We start from the raw sequence: 24568 nt of genomic DNA, 5'->3' as shown, positions 1-24568 counted from the left end.
AAGTCCTGTTTTGGAGTGATTCATCTCTTTCAGTAACAGTACCATCACATCCACTTTGTTCCAGTTACAAGATGCAGTCGCCAGAATAATTTAATGCCCTCCTGCTAATTGCCAAGGCTAATAGAGGAACTGCTATAGCTCTTCAAATGCTTTTCATTTACATGTTGATTTCTCACTTTCCCACTTGGGAAAGGTGTGTTTGGCTCTAACTGCTTTTGATCTAATGGTTCTGTAGTCTGACCTACTTTCATTTTTCTTACTGCTGACATTTATTTTATTTTCTTTATTTAAGGGCAGAAAATAACAGAAAAGGTAATCAGCATGCATTTAGGTCATTGTAAGTGTCCCAGTTACATTTGCATTTTTCTGCTTAAAGTCTAATGCTGCCTTTGAATGATTTAAGATATTTGGACAAGGGGAAAAATAACACTTCCTTCCTATAAATCCAGAGTGAAAACAAAGAGAATACATAATCCACCTGCCTTGATTTGGCACTATGTAAGTTACAACAGCTACAGCCATAGATTTTGCCTGGCTCCCAGACATCATCCCTTTAGGACCAATATCCAGGTAAGGCAGAGAGCCCCCTATTCCCTTACAGCACGAGAGACTTTGAAGGACCCAGCAAACAGAGCCTACCTTTTTGATTACTGAGTTTCAAGGCAGAGTGTGATCTTTGTCCCATGTAGGAGAGGTGACATCCAACAGAGGAATCCCAGAGCTCTGTCTTACTCTCTCACTACAGGGAATAATACAAGAATCATGTATGCTTCAAGGATCATTTACATATTTCAAGAATCAGAATAAGGTTGGTATAGACCTACAAAATGATTAAGTAACAATGAGAACACTGCATCTAAAAGATAAAATTGTGCCACACTATTGGGGTGTTTGGGACAGACACTGGAGACAGACAGGAATCACATGATGAGTTTAGCAATAAAACGGCTCCAGAGAGTGGTAGGAGCTCATCTAAACCTCTGGTTAGAGGGTCTTACATCAGTTTCTCAGTGATGGTTTTCTTTTACTCCTCAAGGATTCGGAGTGTAGCATTTCCCAAAGTGCCTTCTACTTTTTAATAGTTGCTCCTACGGTTTCTCTAGTCAAATTAGGTATGAGGAAATTTGGTTTACAGAAAGTTTGTTTCTTTTGTTTTTAATTTACAACTTCTCTGACTTTTTAATTTGGAAATGTGTGTTGTGACTCTTCCAAAAGAGAGAAAAGGTATTAAAAATAAACCAATTGACCAAGGAATTCCCTTTATGGAATGATACTATTCTGTAATTGTTACTGAAATCACATGTACATATAGATATGAAATCAGATTTGCAGATCAAATGGTAATGACCATCACAGTCTCTGACCCCCCATTTCTGGCCACTATATTCCTACTCCAGTAGGAAACTTCATCTAGGCATGTATGTTTTAAGATTTTCTGGATTTTTCTATCATACACTTACAAAATTATTTATTATCAACTTTTGAAATGAAACTTTGACCATCTGCATTGATGGACTGGGAATTTTAGTTAACTTGTACCATATGTCCATTCTCTCTCTACCGTCTTCTTAAAATAGTTATATAATTAGTCACTTTAATCATGAGTTTTGTAACTTTATTTTTTAAGGTTATTTTTTAATAAGTTTATTATTTTTATTTTGACAGAGATAGAGATAGTGCAAAGTGAGGGGCAGAGAGAGAAAGAGGCACAGAATCTCAAGCAGACGCCACACTGTCAGCACAGAGCCCACTGTGGGGCTTGAACTCACAAAACCATGAGATCATGACCTGAGCCGAAACCAAGAGTTGGATGCTTAACTGAACCAGCCAGGCACCCCAAGTTTTATAACTTTAAATGAACACACATAAAAGCTGTTTCTTATGCCATCTACTTTTTTGTCCTTTTCATCTCAAAGTACTTTTAGATTTACAGAAGAAATGTAAAGATAGTACAAAGAGATTCCATATGCCCTTACCTAGCTTCTCTCAATGTTAACACCTTATATAACCATGTTGCATTTATCAAAATAAAGAAACTAACATTGGTATAATACTAATATACATCAGAGACATTATTTTTCTCTCAGTGTATTCTTTTCCTATTCCATGACCCAGTCTTGAATACCACATTATATTTAATTGACTTGTCTCTAGACTTGCCTTCGGTCTATAAGAGTTTCTTAGTCTTGCTTGTCTTTCCATAACCCCCAAACTTTCAAAGAGTACTGGTCAGGTTTTTATCTAGTGTTTTATCATGATTGTACTGAAGTTATGGATCTGGGGGAAGAATACCACAGAGGAGTCCTTCTTTTCATCTCAGGGGTACATGATATCAACGTGACTTATTACTGGTTATATTAACTTTGATCACTTGGATCAGAGACCATTAGCAAAGTTTCTCCACTGTAAATTACCATTCTTCCCTTCCTGTGCACTATTCATTAGAATAGATAAGTGCAGCCATACTCAAGGGTAGAAGAATTAAGCTCTAACTCCTGCAGCTATGAGTATCAAAGAGTTTATGGGTATATGTTAAAATCACAACAAAAGATAATAAGTTGTGGGGGAAGATACTTTGAGACTATGCAAATCTTGCCTTAAACAATCTCTCACTAATTTAGAATTCATCAGTGGATCTTGCCTGCAGTAATCATTACTGTGGTATTCTAATGCCGATTTTCTATTTCCCTCATTAACACTCTATTTATAAATTAGAATTCTTTTGTAAGGAAGATTTGTTCCTTCTCTTCTATTTAGTCATATATGTATGTATGTATGTATGTATTCAAATGTTATTTATATCAATATCAGTATCAGCTCACGTCAGCTCATGGATATTGAATTTTTTCTTTGGATTACAATTCAATAATATAATTAATTTCTTACTTAAATTGTTCCAGTTTTAATCACTTGAAGCTCTTTCAGAGTAACTCTTATGTCCTTTTAACATGCTCCATTTTTTTTAAGGACTTTCTTATTTTCTGTCACTATGAGATAGTTCAGAGACTCATATTTTTCCTAATCTAGTCCTAAAATAAGCCATTTCTTCAAGGTTTCCCCGGCTGCTTTTATTAAAGAACATTATTTAAAAACAAATATCTGAATCCTAGGTGTACTTACTGTGAATGGGGTATCACTGCTTGTAGCCCCTATCAGTGAAGAGGGCTAGGAAATAATGTATGTATACTAACCTATGTGTACACACATATCTCCATTTGTTTCTGTACTTGTGTGTATGTGTGTAAACATGAGTTCATACTGATATCTCTGACCCTATCTGGCCTAGGTTTCATCCTAGCATTTCCAACTTGCTTATCTGTAACTTCTTTCTCTGACAGTATAAATGACTGGGTTCTCATAATATACATATATGTACTTATTGAATCTACTGTTTGGATATAGTTAGTTTCCAAGTTGCTAAATCATATTCCTATAAGAAAAAAAGTTTATAAACTAAAATACAATGTTTGTGTACAGTTCTTTCTTTAGGCTTAGAAAATCTAACCTTACTGTTTTTCAAAAATATTTAGCTTCTTTTTTCTCCATCCCCTTCAATGAGTTGATCGCATTTGTTTGTAATAATAGTTAACGTATTGTGGATTGTGGCAAAGTCCTATATCCACCATCACAGTAACATATAGAAGAGTTACGCTGTTCTAAAAATTGCCTTGTGTGATCCATTTGTAGTCTACTCTTCCCTTGCTACCAATTCCTGGCAAGGGAATTGCCTGCTACCATTTGCCATCCCTATATAGTTTTGCCTTTTCCAGAGTGCTATATAAAGTAAATCATACAGTATATAGACTTTTGGGTCTGGTTTCTTTCACTTAGCTAAATACATTTATATTTTGGCCATGTTGTTGAGTGAATTAATAGTTTTTTTTTATTATTGCTGAGCAATATTCCAATGTATGGATATACCCAGTTTGTTTATCCATTCACCCACTAGAAGGACATCTGGGTTGCTTCCAGTTTTTGACAATTATGAATACAGATTTTTGTGAGAACATAAAATTATAATTCATTTGGGAGTGTGACTGTTGAGTCATACAGTAAAGTGTGTGTTTTTTAAGAAATTGCTAGACTTTTCCAAAATGGCTGTAGCATTCTGCATTTCCATGTGAAATGGAATGAGAATTCCTGTAGTTCCTCATTGTCCCTAGTGCTTGGGATTGTCAGGGTTTCAGGAGGATTTCTTTCATTTGTTTTTACTTTTAACTATTCTAAGAGTTGTGTAGTTGTATGTTATTGTACTTTTAATTTGTATTTACCTAAAAGATAGACAGTGAAGCTGTTTAGGCACAGAGTATCCCTTTGTGGAAGCTTATTAATTACTTATTCAACTTATTTAGTAGATATAGAACTATTCTGGTTATGTATTTCTTCTTAAGTTTCCATAGTTTGTGACTTTCAAAGAACGAGTTCATTTCGCTAAGCTTGTAGAATTTATGAGCAGAGATGTATTTTTAGTAATCTCTTGTTATCCTTTTAAACTGTTTTGGGTCAGTACGGATGCCCCCTATTTCTCTCCTGATATTAGTCTTTAGTGTCTTTTCTCTTTTATTTCTTGGTCAGTCTGGTAAAGATTTGTTCATTATAATGATTTTCTCAAGAACCAGGTTTGGGTTTCATTGAATTTTCTCTATTGTTTTGTTGTTGTTGTTGTTGTTGTTGCTGCTGCTGTTATTAATTTCATTGATTTCTATGCTAATCTTTTTTTTTCCTTCTGCATTTTTAGGTTTAATTTCTCTTCTTTCTCTAGTTTCTTGATTTGGTAAATTAGGTTACTGGTTTTTAGATCTTTTAATTTCTAATATAAGCATTTAATGCTATAAATTTCCCTCAGAGCACAGTTCCAGTTGTATCCTACCGATTTTGATGTTTTGTTTCCATTTTGAGTATAAAATATATTTTAAAAATTTCCTTTTTACTTCCTATTTGACTCAAAGGTAACTTCGAAATATACTGCTTAGTTTCAAAATAATTTTTACTTTTCCCTATATCTTTCTGTTATTGATCCCATTGTTTAATTTTGTTATGAACAAGAAGATACTTTGTGTTATTTAAATTCTTTTAAACTTGTTAAACTTGCTTTTATGGCTGAGGATATGATCTATCTTGGTGAATGTTTTATGTGCACTGGAGAAGAATGTGTATTCTGCTATTGTTAACTAAAGGATTCCATAAATGCCAATTAAGTCTAATTGGTTGACAGTATTATTCTAGTTGTCTATATCCTTAATTATTTTTTACTTATTTGTTCTGTCAATTACTGAGAAGAGATTGTTGAAGTCTCCAACTATAGCTAGACTGTCTATTTCTTCTTTAAAATCTAACACTTTGGGGGCACCTGGGTGGTTCAGTCGGTTAAGTGTCCAACTCTTGACTTCAGCTCAGGGGTTCAAGCCTGGCATCGAGCTCTGCACTGACAGTACAGAGCCTGCTTGGGATTCTCTCTCTCCCCCCTCTCCTCTCTGCCCCTACCCCTCTGGCACGTGCACGCACTCGCTCTCTCTCTCCCTCTCTCTTTCTCTCAAAATAAATAAATAAATAAACTTTAAAAAAATCTAACATTTTGCCTCATGTATTTTGAAGCTCTGTTGTAAGATGCAAATACATTTAGGATTTGTGTGGCTTTTTGAAAAATTTCCCGTTTATCACTATGTAATGTCCCTTCATCCAAACTCTTCTTTGCGTGAAATACGCTATCCCACCTTTCTCTTAGTTAGTATTTGTATAATATACCTTTCTCCATCCTTTTAGAATATCTATGTTTTTATATTTAAGTGAATTTTTGTAAATAACATTTAGTTAAGTCTTGCTCTTATCCATTCTCACAATTTGTCTTTTAAGTGGTGTGTTTAGATCATGCACATTAATAAAGCATTACTGGTATGTTTAGATTAATATCTATCATCAAGTTTTCCATTTGTTCTGTTTTTTTATTTTTTTTCTTGTGTTAATTGAGTATTTTTATTCCATTTTATTTCATCTCTTAGTTTATTATTTATACTTTTTTCCTATCTCCCTTCTAAAGTTAGCTTTTTATTTATATTTACATCGACAATGCTGACAACACTCAAAAATCATAATTCTGAAACAGTCTCCTATACTTTGGCTATAGGTTGAGTCTAAATTTTATATTTGCAACACAATGACTTGGTAATATTATTCATTGGAAAATCATAAACTGTGCTATGATTATATGTCTTTCTTCTCAGTTAAGCACATAATCCTTTGCACTACTCAAAGAAAAATATACAAAAGGTTTCCCATTTCTAACATGCCCTAAGTACTCAAAAGTATGCTGCATTTTGCTGTATACTTGAACAACACTTTTCTCAAGCAGTTTTATTCCTTATTTACAATATTTCTTATTGATGTTCTTTCTTTCTTTGCATGAGGGTGATACATGTAATAGTCACTGTATTTTTACCTTGTCCAAAGTTTACAACATTTTTCTACTGGTAGAATCCATTCAGCTGTTTTCCTTGAAGCCCACTAACTCCCCACTGCAATTATGACCACGACTTTCTTGCACAGTATGCTATTCTTTCTTAAGCATCTAATTGTCTTTATTTTCTTTTGTTCTCTCTTTACCACATTTTAAACTTAGTTCACTGATTCATTTTTCAAGAGTCCTCTGTTCTCCTGCTCAAATTTGGACTGACTTTTCTCTAGGCCTACTGGGGCATTCATTACTGCTCTCCAAGGTGGAATAAATGTTCCTTGAATCCTCTAACTTCCTCCTTCTAGGGTTACTTACTGCTTTGCTGGAACACTTGTTTACATGTCCTCATAGGAAAGTGTGCTTCAGGAGGCATATGGGTAAAATTTTTATCCTTTACATGTCTGAAAACTGCTGTTATTCTGCTCTCAATAATAATAATAATGATAAATAGTAATAATAATTTGATTAAGTAGAGAAATACAAGTTAAATAATCTTTTGCACTACTTGAGTACAATAAGAAATTGAGACCCAAAGGAAATGAGGATTTTATTCTGGGGCACAATCATCCACACTAGCTACACCAAAATCATTCAAGACAATTTGTTCAACTCATTTGGGAGGAAAAAATATCTGAGATTCATTTGGTCTGAGATTTAAATGTCTGTCTGTCAGCCCTCTGTAACTCAATATGGGATGGTTTCTTGTTCTGTATAGACTTCTGATTAATTATTCTCTATGGTTTTAGATCCATCTTTCACTCATGCTCCATTGGACTTGCAAATTTGAGTCAGAAGCTTTGTCAAAGTTCTGCTAGGAAAAGTCAGCTGCCTTACTTTCAGAGACTTTTGTCTGTATATTTTAGGTTCTGGTTAACTTCTCAACTTTATCAGTTGAAAATTCTATTCCTTTCTTAGCTTCTGGAAATTTGATGGAACTTCTCATTCTACATCATTCCCACCAGCTTCTCTATTATCTTTGTCATTTTGGGTTTATATCAATGTTATTCTTTTAGTTTTATTGTATTGAGATCTTGTGAGGTAGAAAGGATAAATGCAGTTACTCAGTCTTCTATCTTAAACCAGAAGCTTTTGTAACAAACATAAATGTTCTCCCTTCAAAAAAGAGAAGATACTGATACCTGATAAAGTTGATGTAATGGAAGGGCACCCGGGTGGCCCAGTTAGTTAAGCATCCAACTTCAGCTCAGGTCATGATCTAACAATTCGTGGGTTCAAGCCGTGTTGCACTCCATGCTATACAGAGCCTGCTTGGGATTCTCTCACTCCCTCTCCCTCTGCCCCTCCCCCGCTCATGCCTCTCATCTCTTTCTCAAATAAATGAATAAACTTAAAAAAATTTTTTTAAGTTAATGTGATGGAAAACCAACCAAACAAACAAAAAAACCCCACAACACTTAAGTGGGAGCTTGGGAGACGAGAGATCTAATGCCAACTCTGCTGCAAAATCACCCCTTCACACATGGATTATTTCCCTATAAATTATAGTGTTTGCCTCTGTACTAGCTCTGATAGCACGTGACTCTTACCCTTTTCCATGGAAATCACGACAGTGAAATAGAAAGAACACAGACTTTGTGTTAGAGGGATGTTAGTTTAAATCCTGACTCAGCCAGTTTTAGCCCTGAAGACACTGGGAATTATTTATGCCTCACTGGGTCTCAGTTTCTTAATTTTGTAATGATATCTGCCATATCTGCTAAGAATAAAAATGCATATATTTTTGCTAACGTATGAGAAGATATAAAATAAATATAAGTAAATCTGTTATTAGGATCTAACACAAAATTTTACTAGAATACAATGGTGCTTGGTGATATTGTGCTGATTATTCTGATTGCCTCCCTATATTCTTTCTCTACATTTCTCTGCCCAGCTATGAGTCCTGGGGCACCTGCTTGGAGCATTTCTTGGGCACTTTGGCTAAGTCTGAGATGAGAGGACAAGAAAAGGAGACAGAGGAAGTTGTGGGAGAGGTATTTTTCTGCCACCTCATTGCAGGGCAGGTACCTCCCTTCATAAGTCCCAGTTCAGAAACTCCTTTTCTGCCATCCTGATTAACCTGGGCTTTATTAACACTATTTCCCTTTTGGACCCTTTGAATGTAAAGAGGTAGTAACATCTTCCTGTGGTGATAGACGCTGTGTGCTTCACCATCTCCTGTGTTTTGTTTGTTTTGTTTTGTTTGTTTTTTCTCTTAAGCCTACCCACCCCTCTGCAAGTAAAACTTCATTAGCATCTTTTCATTTCAGCTATCTTGGTTTTTTGTTTCCTTCCTGGATCATGATTGCTATAACTGACTAAAATCTGTTAAAAGCAAGGTTCCAGCATATTTATTAGAATAAGGATGGAGGGGCGCCTGGGTGGCGCAGTCGGTTAAGCGTCCGACTTCAGCCAGGTCACGATCTCGCGGCCCGTGAGTTTGAGCCCCGCGTCAGGCTCTGGGCTGATGGCTCAGAGCCTGGAGCCTGTTTCCGATTCTGTGTCTCCCTCTCTCTCTGCCCCTCCCCCGTTCATGCTCTGTCTCTCTCTGTCCCAAAAATAAATAAATGTTGAAAAAAAAAATTTTAATAAAAAAAAAAAAGAATAAGGATGGAGAGAAAGACAAGAAAAGGTGTTTTCCTCCTTTTCTGAGTAACGGACCCTCTAACATTTTTAAAAACCAACAGTTTTCTTAGGCACCTTTCCAGCTCTCGTCTTTACTCCTACCATGTAATCCAATTTTGCAACGAATATCTTCCCAAGCATCCAACTGCAGCACCTGGCTGTGCAATCAGACTGGTAGCAAAAGTGACATGGGGTGGCTTTTAGTGGTGGTGGCGGGGAGACGATGTTAATCTCTTTGATAATCGACCTTAGCTTTCTGCATCTTGATACAAAGATCTGACATTTGCTTAATGCAATGCAAGTCCACAAAAAAACAGCTTCTTATTTTCAACTTCCAAACTGATTGTCAAGTCTAAGTTCTTCCTATGTAGTAATTCCTGAGCTGCCTCTGTCATTGTGTCTTTTCTGTCCTGCCTAAAACCAATCAGAAGAAATTTTACCTGTATCATTAGTAGGACCCTACAACAGTACAACAGGTCATGTGCCTGCCTTGTGTTGTAAGTCCAGTACTTCCTATATGCAGCAGAACTACAATGCAGATGAAGCTGTTGTGAATTTATCAGAACTCTTGTCTTCTATAAACTGAAGATATAGTATGCAAACATAAATCAATAAATAATTAAATACAAGTAGAGTTACTGTCATTTGATGAGCTCATTTGATAGGGCACAAAGAGCTGTTTGTCAAATATAATTACAATAATTCTCCCAAGAAGAAGCAGAGACTTCCTCGAAAAAAAGAACCTAGGTGTTCTTTGGGGGCACCTGGGTGGCTCTCAGTTGGTTAAGCATCCAACTCTTGATTTCCGCTCAGGTCATGAACTCACACTTCATGAGATCGAGCCCCATATTGGGCTGTGTGTTGACAGCACAGAACACCTTGGTATTCATTCATATTCTCTCTCTCTCTCTCCCTCTCTCTCTCTCTCTCTCTCTCCCCCTTCTCCCTCTCCCTCTCCCACTCCCTCTCCATCTCCTTCTCTCTCTGCCCCTCCCAGGTTTGCTCTCTCTCTCTCTTTCTCTCTCAAATTAAATAAAAATAAACATTACAAAAATAAAAAAGAACCAAGGTGTTCTTTGAATCTAAGAGGGAGAGAACTTACCAAACTGGGTGGAGAGATTCTTTGAAGGCTAAAATACATGGAGGGTAAAAACTTGAGCCTGATGTAAGGTGAAGAGGCAGTTTGGCTGAAACGAAAGGAGCAAAACAACAATAACGATTTTTAAAAGTACATTGGCAAATAAACACAAGGAGTGATCCTAAACATTGATGTTTTATATTTTAAGTTCATAAAGAAAAAATTTTAAAGAACATGAGATACTTCCCAGTAACACAGCAAAATGTTTATAACCCTGAATTCCATGGGATTCAAATGTAGTGACATAGCTTTAACAGAGTTTCAAGACAGGACTACCACTCACTGCTTTTGAGGGCCTTCCTTCTGTCATTTACCCATAATTCTGCGAACTTTTTAAATAAAACTCAATATTGTTTAAGGAAATATGGTTTGATTCATGGAACTTTGCTATGTAGAAATACTCTAATGAAGACCAATTGGTAAATCTTGATATAACATATAATCTGTTCCAAAGCCCCATATTTTTTCTGTTTTATTTATATATTTATGAATATAGTTATTTTCTAATATTTTAGAGAAAATTTTAAGACACATAAAAGTAAAATATATAATATAAAGTTGTCCCATCATCATGGGACTTTTTTTATATACACTGACACTGTATCATATTTTAAATGTTTTTAAATAAATAAATCATTACACGAAAAATGATGTTCACTAGAGTTCCCTCCTCAACCTCATTCAACTTCCTTTCTTCACAAAGTTTATAGCTATCCTGAATTTGATGTCCACCTTTCTGTTCATGTTATATTTACTGATTTATTGCTATTTTTAGTTTTTTACATTCACATACGAAAGTAAACAATAAAGATAAATGTTTTCTTTTTTTTTTTTTTTAAATATGCAGTATTAGGGCACCTGGGTGGCTCAGTCCATTGAGTGTTCAACTCTTGATTTTGGCTAGGGTTATGATCCCAGGGTCATGGGATAGAGCCCTGCGTTGGGCTCTGCACTGAGCATGGAGCCTGATTTAGATTCTCTCTCTCTCTCTGTCTCTCTCTCTCCCCTGCTTATACTCTCTCTCTCTCTCTAAAATAAATAAAAATAAATAAATAATATGAAATATTGATATATAAACTTTTTAAACTTTTTCAGTTATTTAACAGCTGTAAGTTAGTGTTTCATATGATTGCATCATACTTTACTTACTCATTCTTCTACTGTTACTATGAAAACTTTGTGCATATAGCATTGTCCATAGGTGAAAGAATATCTCTTGGGCATTTACTTCAATGGGAAATTATTGGGCCACATTATAAACATGTTTTATTTTGCTAGAAACCATCAGCTTTCCCCACAAAGTGGTTGTGCTAATGAACATGCCCTCCATGAGAATATGAGAATTCAAGTTACTACTTTCTCTCCATCCCTTGATGTTGTGATACTCCTTAACTTTTCTGCCACACTAACTGGTGTGAAATACAACTCCATGGTTGTTTTAACTCATTATTTCTTGATTTCTAGTGAAGTTGAGTATACTTTCACATGTTTATTTCCCATGTGTTATTTCATGTTTGCCCTTTTCTAATTGATTTGTAAATCTTTTCTGTATTTTCTGGATACTAACCTCCTTTCCATCATCTACATGACAGATGTCTTACTGCAATATTTCAGCTTCTACTCTGGTTCTTTTGGCCTACAAAAGTTTTTAATTTTTATACACGCATATCTATCAGTTTTGCCTTCAAGGTTAATGCCTTACATGGGTTGCTTAAGAAATTATTTTCTATGTTTTGGTCATGAAGATAATCTCCAAAACTTGATTCCCAGGGATTTTATTTTTCCAATTTAGATCTTTATTCCACCAGGAGTTGATTTTCATGGGTGAAGTGATATAGTAATCTGATTTTTTTCTTCCATATAAAAAGCAACATGTCCTAATTTTAGTTATGGAACAGTGTTTTCTTTCACATTGATTTGAAATGTCATTTTCATCATCTAAGAATTCTCAAATATCCATGGGTCTTTCTAGGCTCTTACTTTTTTCTTGTTGAACTAAATCAACACTTAATGACACTGTCATTTTCACATTACCTCCATACTATTGCTTTATTATAAATCTTGAAATCACATCCTCCCTATCTTTTTTTTTTTTTTTTGATGTCTCAGCTACTCTTGGCCTTATGGACTCTACATGCATTTAAGTATTGGTTTTTCAACATTGACAAAACAATCCCATTGGTATTTGAATTTGATTAGAATTTATATATTAGTTTGGGTTCTTAACATATTTTAATCTGTTTTAAATATCTCCACATAAAATGGCACATTCAGGAAAGTACTAGAGGTTAACCAACCCATAGATACACTTAAATTTAAATTCATTTAAATTTAATACACTAAAATTTAAATTCATTTTAGTTGTCATATGTTGAAGAGAAAGAAAGTAATAGAATCTTTTTTGTAGTTGGCGGATTTTTTTGCAGTTATTCTAACAGTCTGGCTAAATTAGACATGTGATTTCAAGTGTTTCCATAATCCTAGATCTGCCCATGGGCTGTAAACAGAGTCAGAAAAATTATATGATCAATATTTAGGAGAAATAATGATTAGACATTATATACTTACTGAACTTTATTCTCAGCACTGAGCCCAGTTCTACAATACACAGAAAGTAGTTTCAGAATTTCTGGCCTATATCACTCAGTTGTGCTTCTAATTTGTGAGAAAACAAATTTACTCAGTAGAGTTCAATGTGTTTTTATAGTTCTTTTTTGTTTGTGCGCTGGGTATATAAAGTCAAAACACAGTGTTTAAAAATTACTTGAATATTTTTTTCTCTCCTTTGGAATGGTTATAGGAAATACAGTGAGGTTTATTTTTTTCTGTTTATATTCTGTTTTATGTTTTCTTTTCCCTCATCTTTGTTCATTTAGTTTTTCTTTTGTTGTTCACTTGTTTTTTTTGCCTTGAGTATGTGAAACATTAACATGATTCTATTATTTTCTATAGAAATTATATGCAGGGAAATGTCACCCTATATCCCTTTCAACTCATTCATACACATCACTTCTAACAATCACATTAGTTTCTGCTTTAGTCTGTTTAAAAAATGAACATGGGTTGCCATGAATCTAGCTAAATTTTAGTTGGGTTACTTCAATCACTAGAAGTAAGAAATATACTAGGGAATAAAAAGGGACAATAAGTAGTCTCTCTAACAAAGTTCACTAAATGGTAGCTAGAGATCTATTAGTTATATTATACTTCTAAGGAGTTAGCTGTTTATAATCACTTAGGATATTTCTACTTAACACACATCTACTCAGTAATACTTTTTTTTAAAGTTTATTTATTTATTTTGAGAGGCAGGGAGGGGCAGAGAGAGGTGGGGAGAGAGAATTCCAAGCAAGCTCTGCACTCTCAGCACAGAGGTCAACATGGGGCTTGAACCCATGAACAGTGAGATCATGACCTGAGCTGAAACCAAGAGTCAGATGCTCAACTAAGTGAGCCACCCAGGCACCCTGACTCAGTAATACTTTAAAATATATGGATAAGATTGTAACTGCCCTACCAGGAAATGAAATTTTGGTGGTAGATATTTAATATAGCTCAGAAGTGTTATGATAAGAATAAAAATAAAACTAAGAAAACACAAAAAAACTGTACCTAAACCAGTACTGAGAGGTTAAGGAAGGCCCTCTTGAACAAGGAAAGTTTAAGGAGAACATTAAAATTTGTTTTCAGGAAGGGAAGTGGGTGGGCAAAGTAGGAATGGAGGATGTCTGGGAGAAGAATCTAAATGTTAAAAGGTCTGAAGGTGAGAAAGACAGAGAATAGTTCAATATGTGTCCAACACTTTGTGCAGCAAGGGGAGAGGTGAGAGATGGCCTGGAGAGAGAAACTGGAGTAGATCACCAATTACCTTTTGGTCTCTGCCAGGAAGCTTGTATTCTATCATTCTAACCGAGGGCAGGGGTGAAGCCATGTAAGAGTTGTAAGCATAAAAGGAACAAGTCACATTAGTGACTTACAAAGACTATATCATATAGAGGATACGTGACAGAGGGGCAATACTGGGTTAGGGTTGCCAGAGGAATAAAAAAGAAAGACAGAGGGAGAGAGGAAGGGTGGGAAGGAGGGGGAGAGAGAGAGAGGTGAGTCAGGTTACAAAACCATGATTTCTAACCATCCTACTAAATAGCTAACAAAGATTCTTAGATTAATTATGAGTAAATTTTTTGAAGTCAGAAGTCTTCTAAACAGGATAAGGGACATGATGTGGGGTGGGAGACATTGGAGTGATTTAATGGTTCTACCTTCGCAGACATGTAAAATTCTATGTTGATGTCCTATTTCTATGAAGGGTATACCAACAAATGGAGAAAGAGAGTATATTTTGAGTAAAATATAAGGTTATTTTAAGATATTGTTCCTATCACCAAAGGAGTCAAAATAACAGAATCCATTGGAAAAAGGAAATTTTCAAAATCTAATGTAAGTTTATTAAAGGAATCTTCCAAAGGACAACCACCTTATTGCAATGTGGATTTAAATTAACTGATCTGTCATAGGGTGTGAAGTTTTAATTAAGGCCAACTGTATATTCTCAAGATAAGTGGAGGATTTCAGCAATTATCTAGTTATTTGAGGAAAATTAGCTTCTTTTCTTGTAAACATCTAGTTAATTATGGCAAAAATACTGGATTTATTACTTGCATTACCTGATAATTGCCTCACTTTCCTTTTTCATTTAGTATCTGCCAATATAACCTCAAAGTCCTTCATAATGCTCAATAGTTAATAACATCAAAGACTTCTCTTAGAAACCTAAGCTACTGCTGATTTTATAAGCATAGTCCATTCATTGGTTTTTCTAGGTAGGGTGGGAAAGAGGGGGAAAAAGTTTGCTGCCCTCATAAGCTCACTGATACTTGTAGTACCCCTTAGGCAATTTGACACGAGTGCGCGCGCGCACACACACACACACACACACACACCCCATAGTCCAAATGTCCTCATCCTGAGTATTGACGATAATTAATCATTTCTATTTTCCCTTTACCCTTTACCCTTTAATCTCCTCCAATGTGACAGAAATGGCTAGTATTTGTCAAAACCATATCACTTAGCAGAACTGTTTCTCAAACACATTTGAAAGGGATAATCATTGCTATACTGTGATATTTGGAAACTCTGGCTTTATATTTCTAAAAATCAATAAAGAGAGTAATTTTTTAATAAATGAGTCTATATTTTCTCTAGTAATGAGATAACTAAGGCTCAGTCTGCAATATGCCAAGAAAGTTAAGAGCTGGAAATTCTTGTCCAGTTTTCTCTATAGTTGAAACAATACATTAAAATGCTTAACATTCAGTCTTATGTGAATTAAATATTAGTTGGACTGAAACTTTAAAACTACATCACTAATTTTGAGTTATCATTTCATGCCAGCTTTATGAACAAACGACTTTGACAATTTCAGATCTTTCTTCTCCATGAACTTACAGGAGTTTGAGGTGTGACGAAATAAGGTACAGTGAGGTTAGAATAATTTCTTTGTATCCTGGAGGCCAATGTAGATGATTTCTCTGATTTTTTCATATTGTTAGAGTTAATGGTTTGAATTCTTCCTACTAATGAAGATTTTTAGACATTTGTGCAATTTACAGCATGTGCTCATTTTTTCTAAATGTTTTATTTTTTTAGTCAATTCATTGATACTAGTCTGGTTTGAATCAGCAACCAATTGCTTGACTCCTACTAGTAATTCAATTGCAAAAAGAAATTCCCACTTAAATGTCTGATGACTTCACATTCCTGTTTTCAAGGTTACAATTAGAGTGGTCAATCACTACTAAACCTTTCACATCAAATGTAGTATCAAATATCCATGTTTTGCTCTAAAATTATCAGCCTCCCTTGCAGTCAGATTGGGGCAAGGTTACTGTGCTAAAGCCAATGGATGTAAGTGGAAGTGATGAAAGCCATTTCTAGGCCTGGATTAAAAAAAAAAAAAAACTTTCAGTCAATCTTCTAATTCTCTTCTCTTGCCATGGTGTATTGGTTATATATGCTGTGCAAAGAATTATTGCAGAACTTAGTGGCTTAAACAATTTTAGTTTCTGTGGATCAGGAATCTAGGTGTATTTTAGCTGTCTGCTTCTGGATCAGAGTCACTCAGAAGATTATGTTCAAGGTGTCGGGGGGATGCGGTAATCTCAAGACTCACCTGGGGGAAAATCTGCTTCCAAGTTAACTCATGTACCTATTGGTAAGACTCGGGGCATCACTGGACCTTGGCTGGAGACATCAGTTCTTTGTTATGTGGGCCCTTCCATATAGCTACTACCCACATTATGACAACTTGATTCTCACAGAATGAGGATTTCAAGAGAGGAGAGAGCGAGAGAAAGAGCAAGGGGGAAAGGGAGAAAGAAAGAAGGAGGGGGAGAAAATCCCTCAAAGAAAGGGGATTACACAAGGGTGTGAATACTTCAACAGGGGGGATCATTGAGATCCACTCAGAGGCTGTGTACCACACATGATGATCTTCAAGGTCATGTGTTCCAGACAGTGCAACTACAAGATGGAAGCAGCCTGAGGAAAGTACCACATTTACACTGAGAACATCAGCCTTCCCCAAGGGACAGAAAGAGTTGCAGAAAGAGTATCCCGGAACTCCTCAAAAGTCCTTCCTCCATGGGGCGCCTGGGTGGCGCAGTCGGTTAAGCGTCCGACTTCAGCCAGGTCACAATCTCGCGGTCCGTGAGTTCGAGCCCCGCGTCAGGCTCTGGGCTGATGGCTCAGAGCCTGGAGCCTGTTTCCGATTCTGTGTCTCCCTCTCTCTCTGCCCCTCCCCCGTTTATGCTCTGTCTCTCTCTGTCCCAGAAATAAATAAACGTTGAAAAAAAAAATTTTAAAGTCCTTCCTCCAAAAAAATCACCTGGGAAGGCTGCACAGGCACAGATACACCTACCAAGAAGAAAGAAGTCTTACATCATTTGAATCAAGTGACTGGTATTTCTTTAGTGCAAGTTTTCTCATACATAAAAGTGGAGATTGTTCCTATTCAACATATTTATTAAAATAACTAAGAGAGATAAATGAAAACACTTAGTTGACTCCCACATAAAATAGGATCAGAATGAAAAAAAAATACTTGGAAATAAATTTAACCAAGGAGATGAAAGATCTGTACACTAAAAACTATAAAGCATTGATTGAAAGAAATGGAGGAAGACACAAATAAATGAAAAGATATTCTGTGCTCATGAACTGGAAGAATTGATATTGTTAAAATGTCTATACTATTCAAAGAAATCTACAGATTCAATGCAATTTCTATCAAAACTCCAACAGTATTTTTCACAGGAAGATGGAAAACAATCCTAACTTTCATATGGAACCACAAAAGACCCCAAATAGCAAAAATAATGAAAAGGAAGAACAAATCTGTAGGTAGGTATCACATTTCCTGACTTTTTAACTACATTACAAAGCTATAGTAATCAAAACAGTATTGTATTGGCATAAAAACAGATGCATAGATCAATAGAACAGAAAAGAGAGCTCAAAAATAAACCCATGCATATATAGCCAATTAATTTTCAATAAAGGAGTCAAGAATAGTTTCTTCAATAAACGGTAATCGCAAAACTGGATATCTACATGCAAAGGAATGAAACTGGACCCATATCTTATACTGTACACAAAAATCAACTCAAAATGGATTAACGACTTGCACATAAAACTGAAAAGTATAAACTCCTAGAAGAAAAGAGGAGGTAAGCTCCTTAATGTTGTCCTCAACAATGATTTGTTAGATATGATAAGTAGCATTGATTCAAAAGATGAAAGCCAAAGCAATACAACATGGGCCACTGTGTTCTGCTAGTCAGAATAGACATGCATGTAGAGATTATTGCATGAGAAGAAATACTTCCCAAACTATGCTTCCCCCCAAATAGCTCTGAATTCAAAAGCTTTGTATGCACAGGCCACAAATGTGGGGATTCATGTGAAATGTCCAGAATAGGCAAATGCAAAGAGACAGAAAGTAGATTAGTGGTTATCAGGGAATGGGGAAGCAAATGGGGAGTGACTGCTAAGAGGTGTGGGGTTTCTGGGGGGAAAGATGATGAAAAGGTTCTGAAATTAGATAGTAATGATGATTGCACTACCTTATAAATATAAATACCACTGAATTACACACTTAAAGTGGTGAATTTTATTTTAAAAGCTATTGAAACGTTAAGATAGTAGATGGTAAATAAACAATGCAAGTTTTCAGTGTTATTCTAAAATAAAATGCACTCTGGCAGGGGTGCTTGGGTGTCTCAGTCAGTGAAGCGTCTGACTTCGGCGCAGGTCATGATCTCACAGTTCATGGGTTGAAACCCCATGTAGGGCTCTGTGCTGACAGCTCAGGGCCTGGAGCCTGCTTCAGATTCTGTGTCTTCCTCTCTCTCTGCCCCTCCCCAATTCGTGCTCTGTCTCTGTCTCTCAAAAATAAATAAAAATGTAAAAAAAAAAATTTTTTTAATGCACTCTGGCAAAACTCCAATAGCTAAACAAGTTTTAATAAGCTCAGGATTATTTGGAATAATAACTGGAAATAATAAGAATAATATTTTGAATTATTTTCCAGAATAATATTTGGAAATTGAAACACTAGTTGGTTATTTGATAATATTATAATTTTTTTCAAGTTTTTACTATGATCATAATGGTATTATGGTTGTATATGTGTTTAACACAGTCCTTATGTTTTAGAAGTACATGTGGAACTACTGAGAGAGGAAATGGTATCCTGGACTTGCTTCAAAATAATGTGGAGAGGGGAATTTGAAAGAATTGAAAAGAATTATGAAATCTAGTACGTGGGTACATTTGAGTTTATTATAATCATTTTCTACTTCCCTATGTATTTCAAGCTTCCATGATAGAAGAATTTTTTAAAAATTATATAAAATATACTAAAATATACTTTGAGTAAAATGTGAATATTAAAGGGAAATTCATAAATATCAGGGTATTTATCAATGTTTTGATAAAACTTTGTTTTATACAAATTGCTACTCCAAGTATTCAGTAGCTTAAAGCCACTGTAGTAAGCACTTGGAACATTTGACTGTGAATGAGTTAGAAAATTTTGTTACTCATTTTTTCCCCCCAATACTGCTGGTATTGGCTTGGAGCCTAGAAAACTGACTTCTAGTCTTATCTGCCTCTGAAATCTGTGTTAACCTGAACAATCCAGCTACTGCTGTGTGCTATGCAAATAATTGGATGTCTTACCAATGCAATGAACCAACCTCTATTTGAATAAGTAATCTTACTTTTACTCCAACCCACTAAAAACTAGATGAAAAATAATAAAAAGTGGGTTAGCAACACATTTAATAAAGGCAGAGATTGTGACAATTTTGTTCATTGATATATTCCCAATTCTTATCACAATCTGGTACATAATAGATATCCTAAAAGCTGTGGATGAATGAAGGGATGGAAGGATGGATGGATGAATGAATTTTAAATAAGTGGATTCTGTGTAAGTGTAAGTAAATCCCAATATATCGTCTTAGACTGTGAATATTTATATCTAAATTCCAATAAAATTTTTAGACTATAACTGCATTTCTCTACTGTCTAGACTAGTGGTTCTCAAAGGAAAACATCCATAAGAATCACCCAGAAACTTGTAAATACATTCTGAGCCCCCACTCCAAAATTCTTGAATTTGCCTTTCAAACAAGCTCCCAAGTACTATGGAGCACAATTTGAGTAGCATTAATAGTTGGTGAGCAGTTTTTGTCACTAACTATGTCCATCAGAATTATCTGGGGAACTTTTTAAATATTCAGATTCCCATGACTCCTCTAAAACCTGCTGAATCAGAATTTCTGAGAGTGAGTTTCAGAAATATGAATTTTAAGAAGCTCCTTAAATCATTCTTAGGCATGCCCAAGCTTCAGAATGGCTTAGACTAGTGTTGTCCAATAGAACTCTCAGAGGTGATGCAAATGTTCTATATCTGCACTTCCAGTGCAGTAGCAATCAGGCACATGTGGCTATGGCACACCTGAAATGTGGCTACTCTGCCAGAGAAACCGGGTTTTTTATTTTATTATATTTTAATTATTTGTAACTTACATGTAAATTGCCACTCAGGCTAGTGGCCACCATATTAGAGCTACATTTTCAACCTTTCCTTCTTGAAACTAGAATTTCATTCAGTCACAGAGCAGAAGGGGTGACTAGAGTATGAAGTTCCCAGGATACCATCCTTTTCTACCCAGAGCAGATACCCTAGTTTACCTTGAGCTTTCGTTTGATACTATGGTTTCTCTGCCAACTGGAGTCCATGGCCATACAGAGACATCCCTAAAGCTCCTGTGAAAGATAAATCCAAGTGCTCTGACACATTTTCAAATAAATGGCACATAGTTAGCTTGATGGAATCATTATATATCTGCCAAATAATTATGCTTTGAGTCTATTTTAATGCCAGCTTCTCAAGGGATTCCAAGTACACTCACCAACTTATTATCTCATTAATCCTCATAATGACTTTGTGAGCAAGAAAAAAGGACTCAAGTTATTATCCCCATTTCACTTGCAGAAAAACTGACTCGAAGGAAGCGAGTGGTTTGCTGAAGCCTCCCTAGGCAACTCCCTTATGGGATGTTATTTTCTCTAACACTTGCCATTCTCTGTAAGTAATTAAGATTCCTACAGTCAAGGACACCTCAGCAGTACTTTAAAAAGCAATTTGCTTTCTTTGGCAGTAAGTCTCCATGAGGATGGAATTTAGGCCCTAGGTGAAATGGGACAAACCCAAACTGGACGCAGACATCCTAGACTTCATAGGGCAGATTATGCTCCTAGACTTCTCAGGGTTTCCTGGAACAACCCACAGGCTGCTAAATTAATAAATTAATTAAGCAGAGAGATGTCCAAATAGGCATGGCAACACATATACTAATTATATTTTTTCTTTTCAGAATCACAGTAGGGGTAGGAAGAATGCTCTGGGTGGAGTAGGAGACAGGAGATTGGAAATGAGATAATAAGTATCTCTCTCCAAATGACAAATTTCAGGTCCTCCCTAGGTGATTTAGTTTCATAGCAAGATTTATGCCTGCGGCACCATCCTCAACTAGATAGATTGAGACAAGACCATAGGCCATCACGAAGTCAAAGGCATGAAATAGTAATTAGCTACAAGTAGCCCAAGGAGACGCGAAAATGTTGTCAAAGTCCAAAAATTTGTGAAGCCAGCTACAGCTTCACTTTACTTTATGCCATGTCATTGGAGCTATCTACACAAAGCCTAAAGGAACTAAAGCAAACATCTCATGGACAAGTTTACCTTGCTGGGAGGAGGAAAAACTCCCACTGTCCTGTCAGTTTTCTTTAAACCAGAGCTTCCTTTCAAGAAGAGGTAGGGGCAGATTCTGGTGGATGCTGGGGGCTGGGGAAGGGGAGAAGGAGAGGGAGATGAGTACATAAAATTGGGATAGCATCCCCTGAGTTTAAAATGGAGAACATCTCCAAGAAGAGAGGCCCTGGGTAGACTTTATTCACTTAATAGACTTTAAGTGCCTGAGGACACAGTACAAACTTGTATCACATTATCAGACAGGCCCCCTCACAGCATCAGTGTCGGCAGAGGCTCATGAATATGTAAATACTATATGTATCTTGGAAACATGCTTGACAAGAGAATAGCTAAAATGAACTGATTCCAGTTATAAGCCCATCAGCCTGCCATTCTTTATGTTTGAACAGGCAGGCTATTGCTAGGTGACAGATCATTAAGGCTATCTACTCAGTCAGCGGAAATGAAGAAATAATTTGTTCCTAATAACCTTCAGATGACCTCCCAGGCAAAAGGGAGTCTTTAAAGTGCTGTCTCTGCCGATACATGTCAGGCAGTGCGTGGGGTTCTTCTGGCCCTGCAGTCAGAGCAGGGCGGCTGGTGAAACAGATTAATAAACACCTACTGACAGGGACACATCGGGAAAAGATCTCATCACCTGCCATTATCAGGTTGATGAATAATTCAGAGCTCTCCATCAGAGCCAGGAATTTCAGGCTGCGCCATGCTGCACGCTCGCAGGGAGGAGGAAAGCATGAAGGCGCTGATTGCCAGGATTAAATGGGGGCCTAGGAGATATGCTGCTGTTCCAGACTGTGCGGGTTTCAAGTGGGTGGAAAAGCATGCAAATACTTGTTTCTTCAGAAGGTGACCAGTAAGGTTTAGGGCCAAAGAGCCAAGGACTCCTGACCATCCTGAAATTTTGGTGCCCAGGGCAGGCCCCCAGCACTTGTCTAGCACCATTGTTGATGAAAGAGGCCCCAGCCTTTGTTTCTTCATTTCACTGGTGGCTTCCAGAGGAACAGATAGGTCAGTCTCTCCAACAGGCCCCTCACTTCTTGGGAACATAGTTTTGCCCTCATTTCTACTTTCTCCCTATTTGTTAGGAAATATTTGCAGTGCAAATACAATCATTGTAACAGCTTTAAGTCAGACAGGCTTCTGTGAGGATCTCAGGAGTATCTAACAATCAGCTGTGTGATCCTGACCATCATATATGGCCTCTCTGAAACTCAGTTCTCTGGTCTGTAAAATGGGTTCAAAAATATCTTATTCAGACAGCCATTATGAGTTTTAAAAACAAGTATGCATGTAGAGGTCTTAGCAGAAGCTTGGCACCAAGCCAGTGTTCACTTCATACTAGAGACAAATAGCTATCTCCATCTACCCATCTGTTCTTTGACCAGAGACAAGGCAGGAAACAGACTACACAGCCAAACTTGGTAATTCAAGGAAAGTTAAAGAGAGGGGCCATTGCCATAGGTGCTGGCCAAGGAACAAGAGTGTGTGATGTGCCTCAGGACTGATAACAGCAGGGATCCCTTATCTCCTCTAGGACCTAAGGGACAAGAGGAAGAAGCCAGCTATTTAGGACAAGAGGTTTCTGCCTGACAGAAGTCTTCTACAGAAGCTCTCAGCCAACTACAGCAAGCTGGCAGGATATGGAAACAGGATAAATATCCCCCCTTTACCAGGGGCTCCCTTTCACTGAACCCAACTAGATTCCAGGCAAAAGGTCTGTTGATGGGTCCTTAAAGGTCAGCTGCCTGAGGCAGAGATGAAGGTGGGAAAGGGTGGGAATTGAATCTGCAGGGACAAACAGAAGAGAAGCAGCATATCACCTGCTTGATCTGACAGTCAGCACTTCTCCATGTATGGTGCCTTTCAATATGTGCACAGAAAAGTAAAGACAAAGCAAAAGAAAGGGCACATCTGTGCATTTTAGGACCTTATAGACTGGACTATTTGGGGGCAGGGGAGAGAGAGGAAAAAAGGAGAAAGAGAATTTGAGTAGTATAATGGGCTAAAGAAAACTTAAGTCATCATAAATCCTTGCCTATCTTTTTCTAAGCCACTTCATCACCTCTCTGGTTTGGTCACCCCTAAAATGAAAACTTTGAACTACTTGATATCACAGACTTTTCCTAGCATGGAATTAATGACCTAAAGCCTGATTAAATAGAGTAGGTCCATCATGCTTTCCCCTTCCCCTTCCCAAGTAGGTAATGGTATGGAAGACAAAGATTGCCATTCTTTGGAACTTGGGAGTCACAGAACATCTCTTCCTGAACTTGAACTTGATTTAAGAGCTCATTATACCAGAACATTTTGATGAAACGTATACATCATTTAGAGCCTACTCATTCCATGTGTTCAGCCCAATTTGAGCTTCACTGGGCTCTCCAGTGAAGGAGAGCTGGGCAAGTGATATTCTTTAATTCAAAGCATATACCTTCCATAATCCCCCAAGCTCTACGTTTTCTTCTTTTATCCTTAATGGAACCACAGAATATTGGGATAAAGAGCACCTTAGTTATAATCTCATTTAAACTCTTGAAAAACTGAAGTCTGGAGACTTAATGGCTCCTTGGACTGGAACTTAGAAATGTTAAAAAGAAAACCACAGGCCCCAAATGGTGCCACTTAGACTAAGTCCCCAAACCGGACTTAATACCTAATCTAATTGCAGTCTCAACCTCCCCCAGAAATGTAGTGAGAATTGGTCAAGAAGTAGGAGAAAAATATGAAGTTCTTTTCCTAAATGATAAGCAGAGAAAAGCCTCCAGCCAGAGAGCTAGAAAGACCATAGATTTTTTTGAGAGTCAATCAGCTCTAAAGAAACATCACTTTAAAGAATCTTGTTAAGTGGCTTAGAGATGAAGTGCATTTTCAAAAGCATTTGGTTTCAAGAAATAGTTTGAAAGTGAGGATGCACTTGGTAATTTGAGGGCTAAGAGGAGAGCAGGTAGAGAAGTGAGCAGAGCTGGAAGGAGAAAGACCAAGTATACCAAGAGATGACCTTGAGTAT

At 36.7% G+C, this 24568-nt stretch overlaps 1 long non-coding RNA gene across 1 annotated transcript in view; it reads right to left on the bottom strand.

Moving 5' to 3' along the window:
* Nucleotides 1–645: 645 nt before the first annotated feature.
* The window catches only part of LOC125149825 (uncharacterized), a 59406-nt gene continuing 35483 nt past the window's right edge, over nucleotides 646–24568 (bottom strand). Inside the window, exons 2-3 of the long non-coding RNA XR_007146079.1 lie at nucleotides 10179–10263; nucleotides 646–739 (exon numbers count right to left, since the gene is read on the bottom strand). This is a non-coding gene — a long non-coding RNA (uncharacterized LOC125149825). The remainder of the gene's footprint in view (nucleotides 740–10178; nucleotides 10264–24568) is intronic.

The sequence above is a fragment of the Prionailurus viverrinus genome, chromosome D4, assembly GCF_022837055.1.
Source record: "Prionailurus viverrinus isolate Anna chromosome D4, UM_Priviv_1.0, whole genome shotgun sequence".
NCBI classification, from domain to species: domain Eukaryota; kingdom Metazoa; phylum Chordata; class Mammalia; order Carnivora; family Felidae; genus Prionailurus; species Prionailurus viverrinus.
Note: the sequence above shows the minus strand (reverse complement) of the source record. Positions and strands in the feature narration are given on the sequence as shown.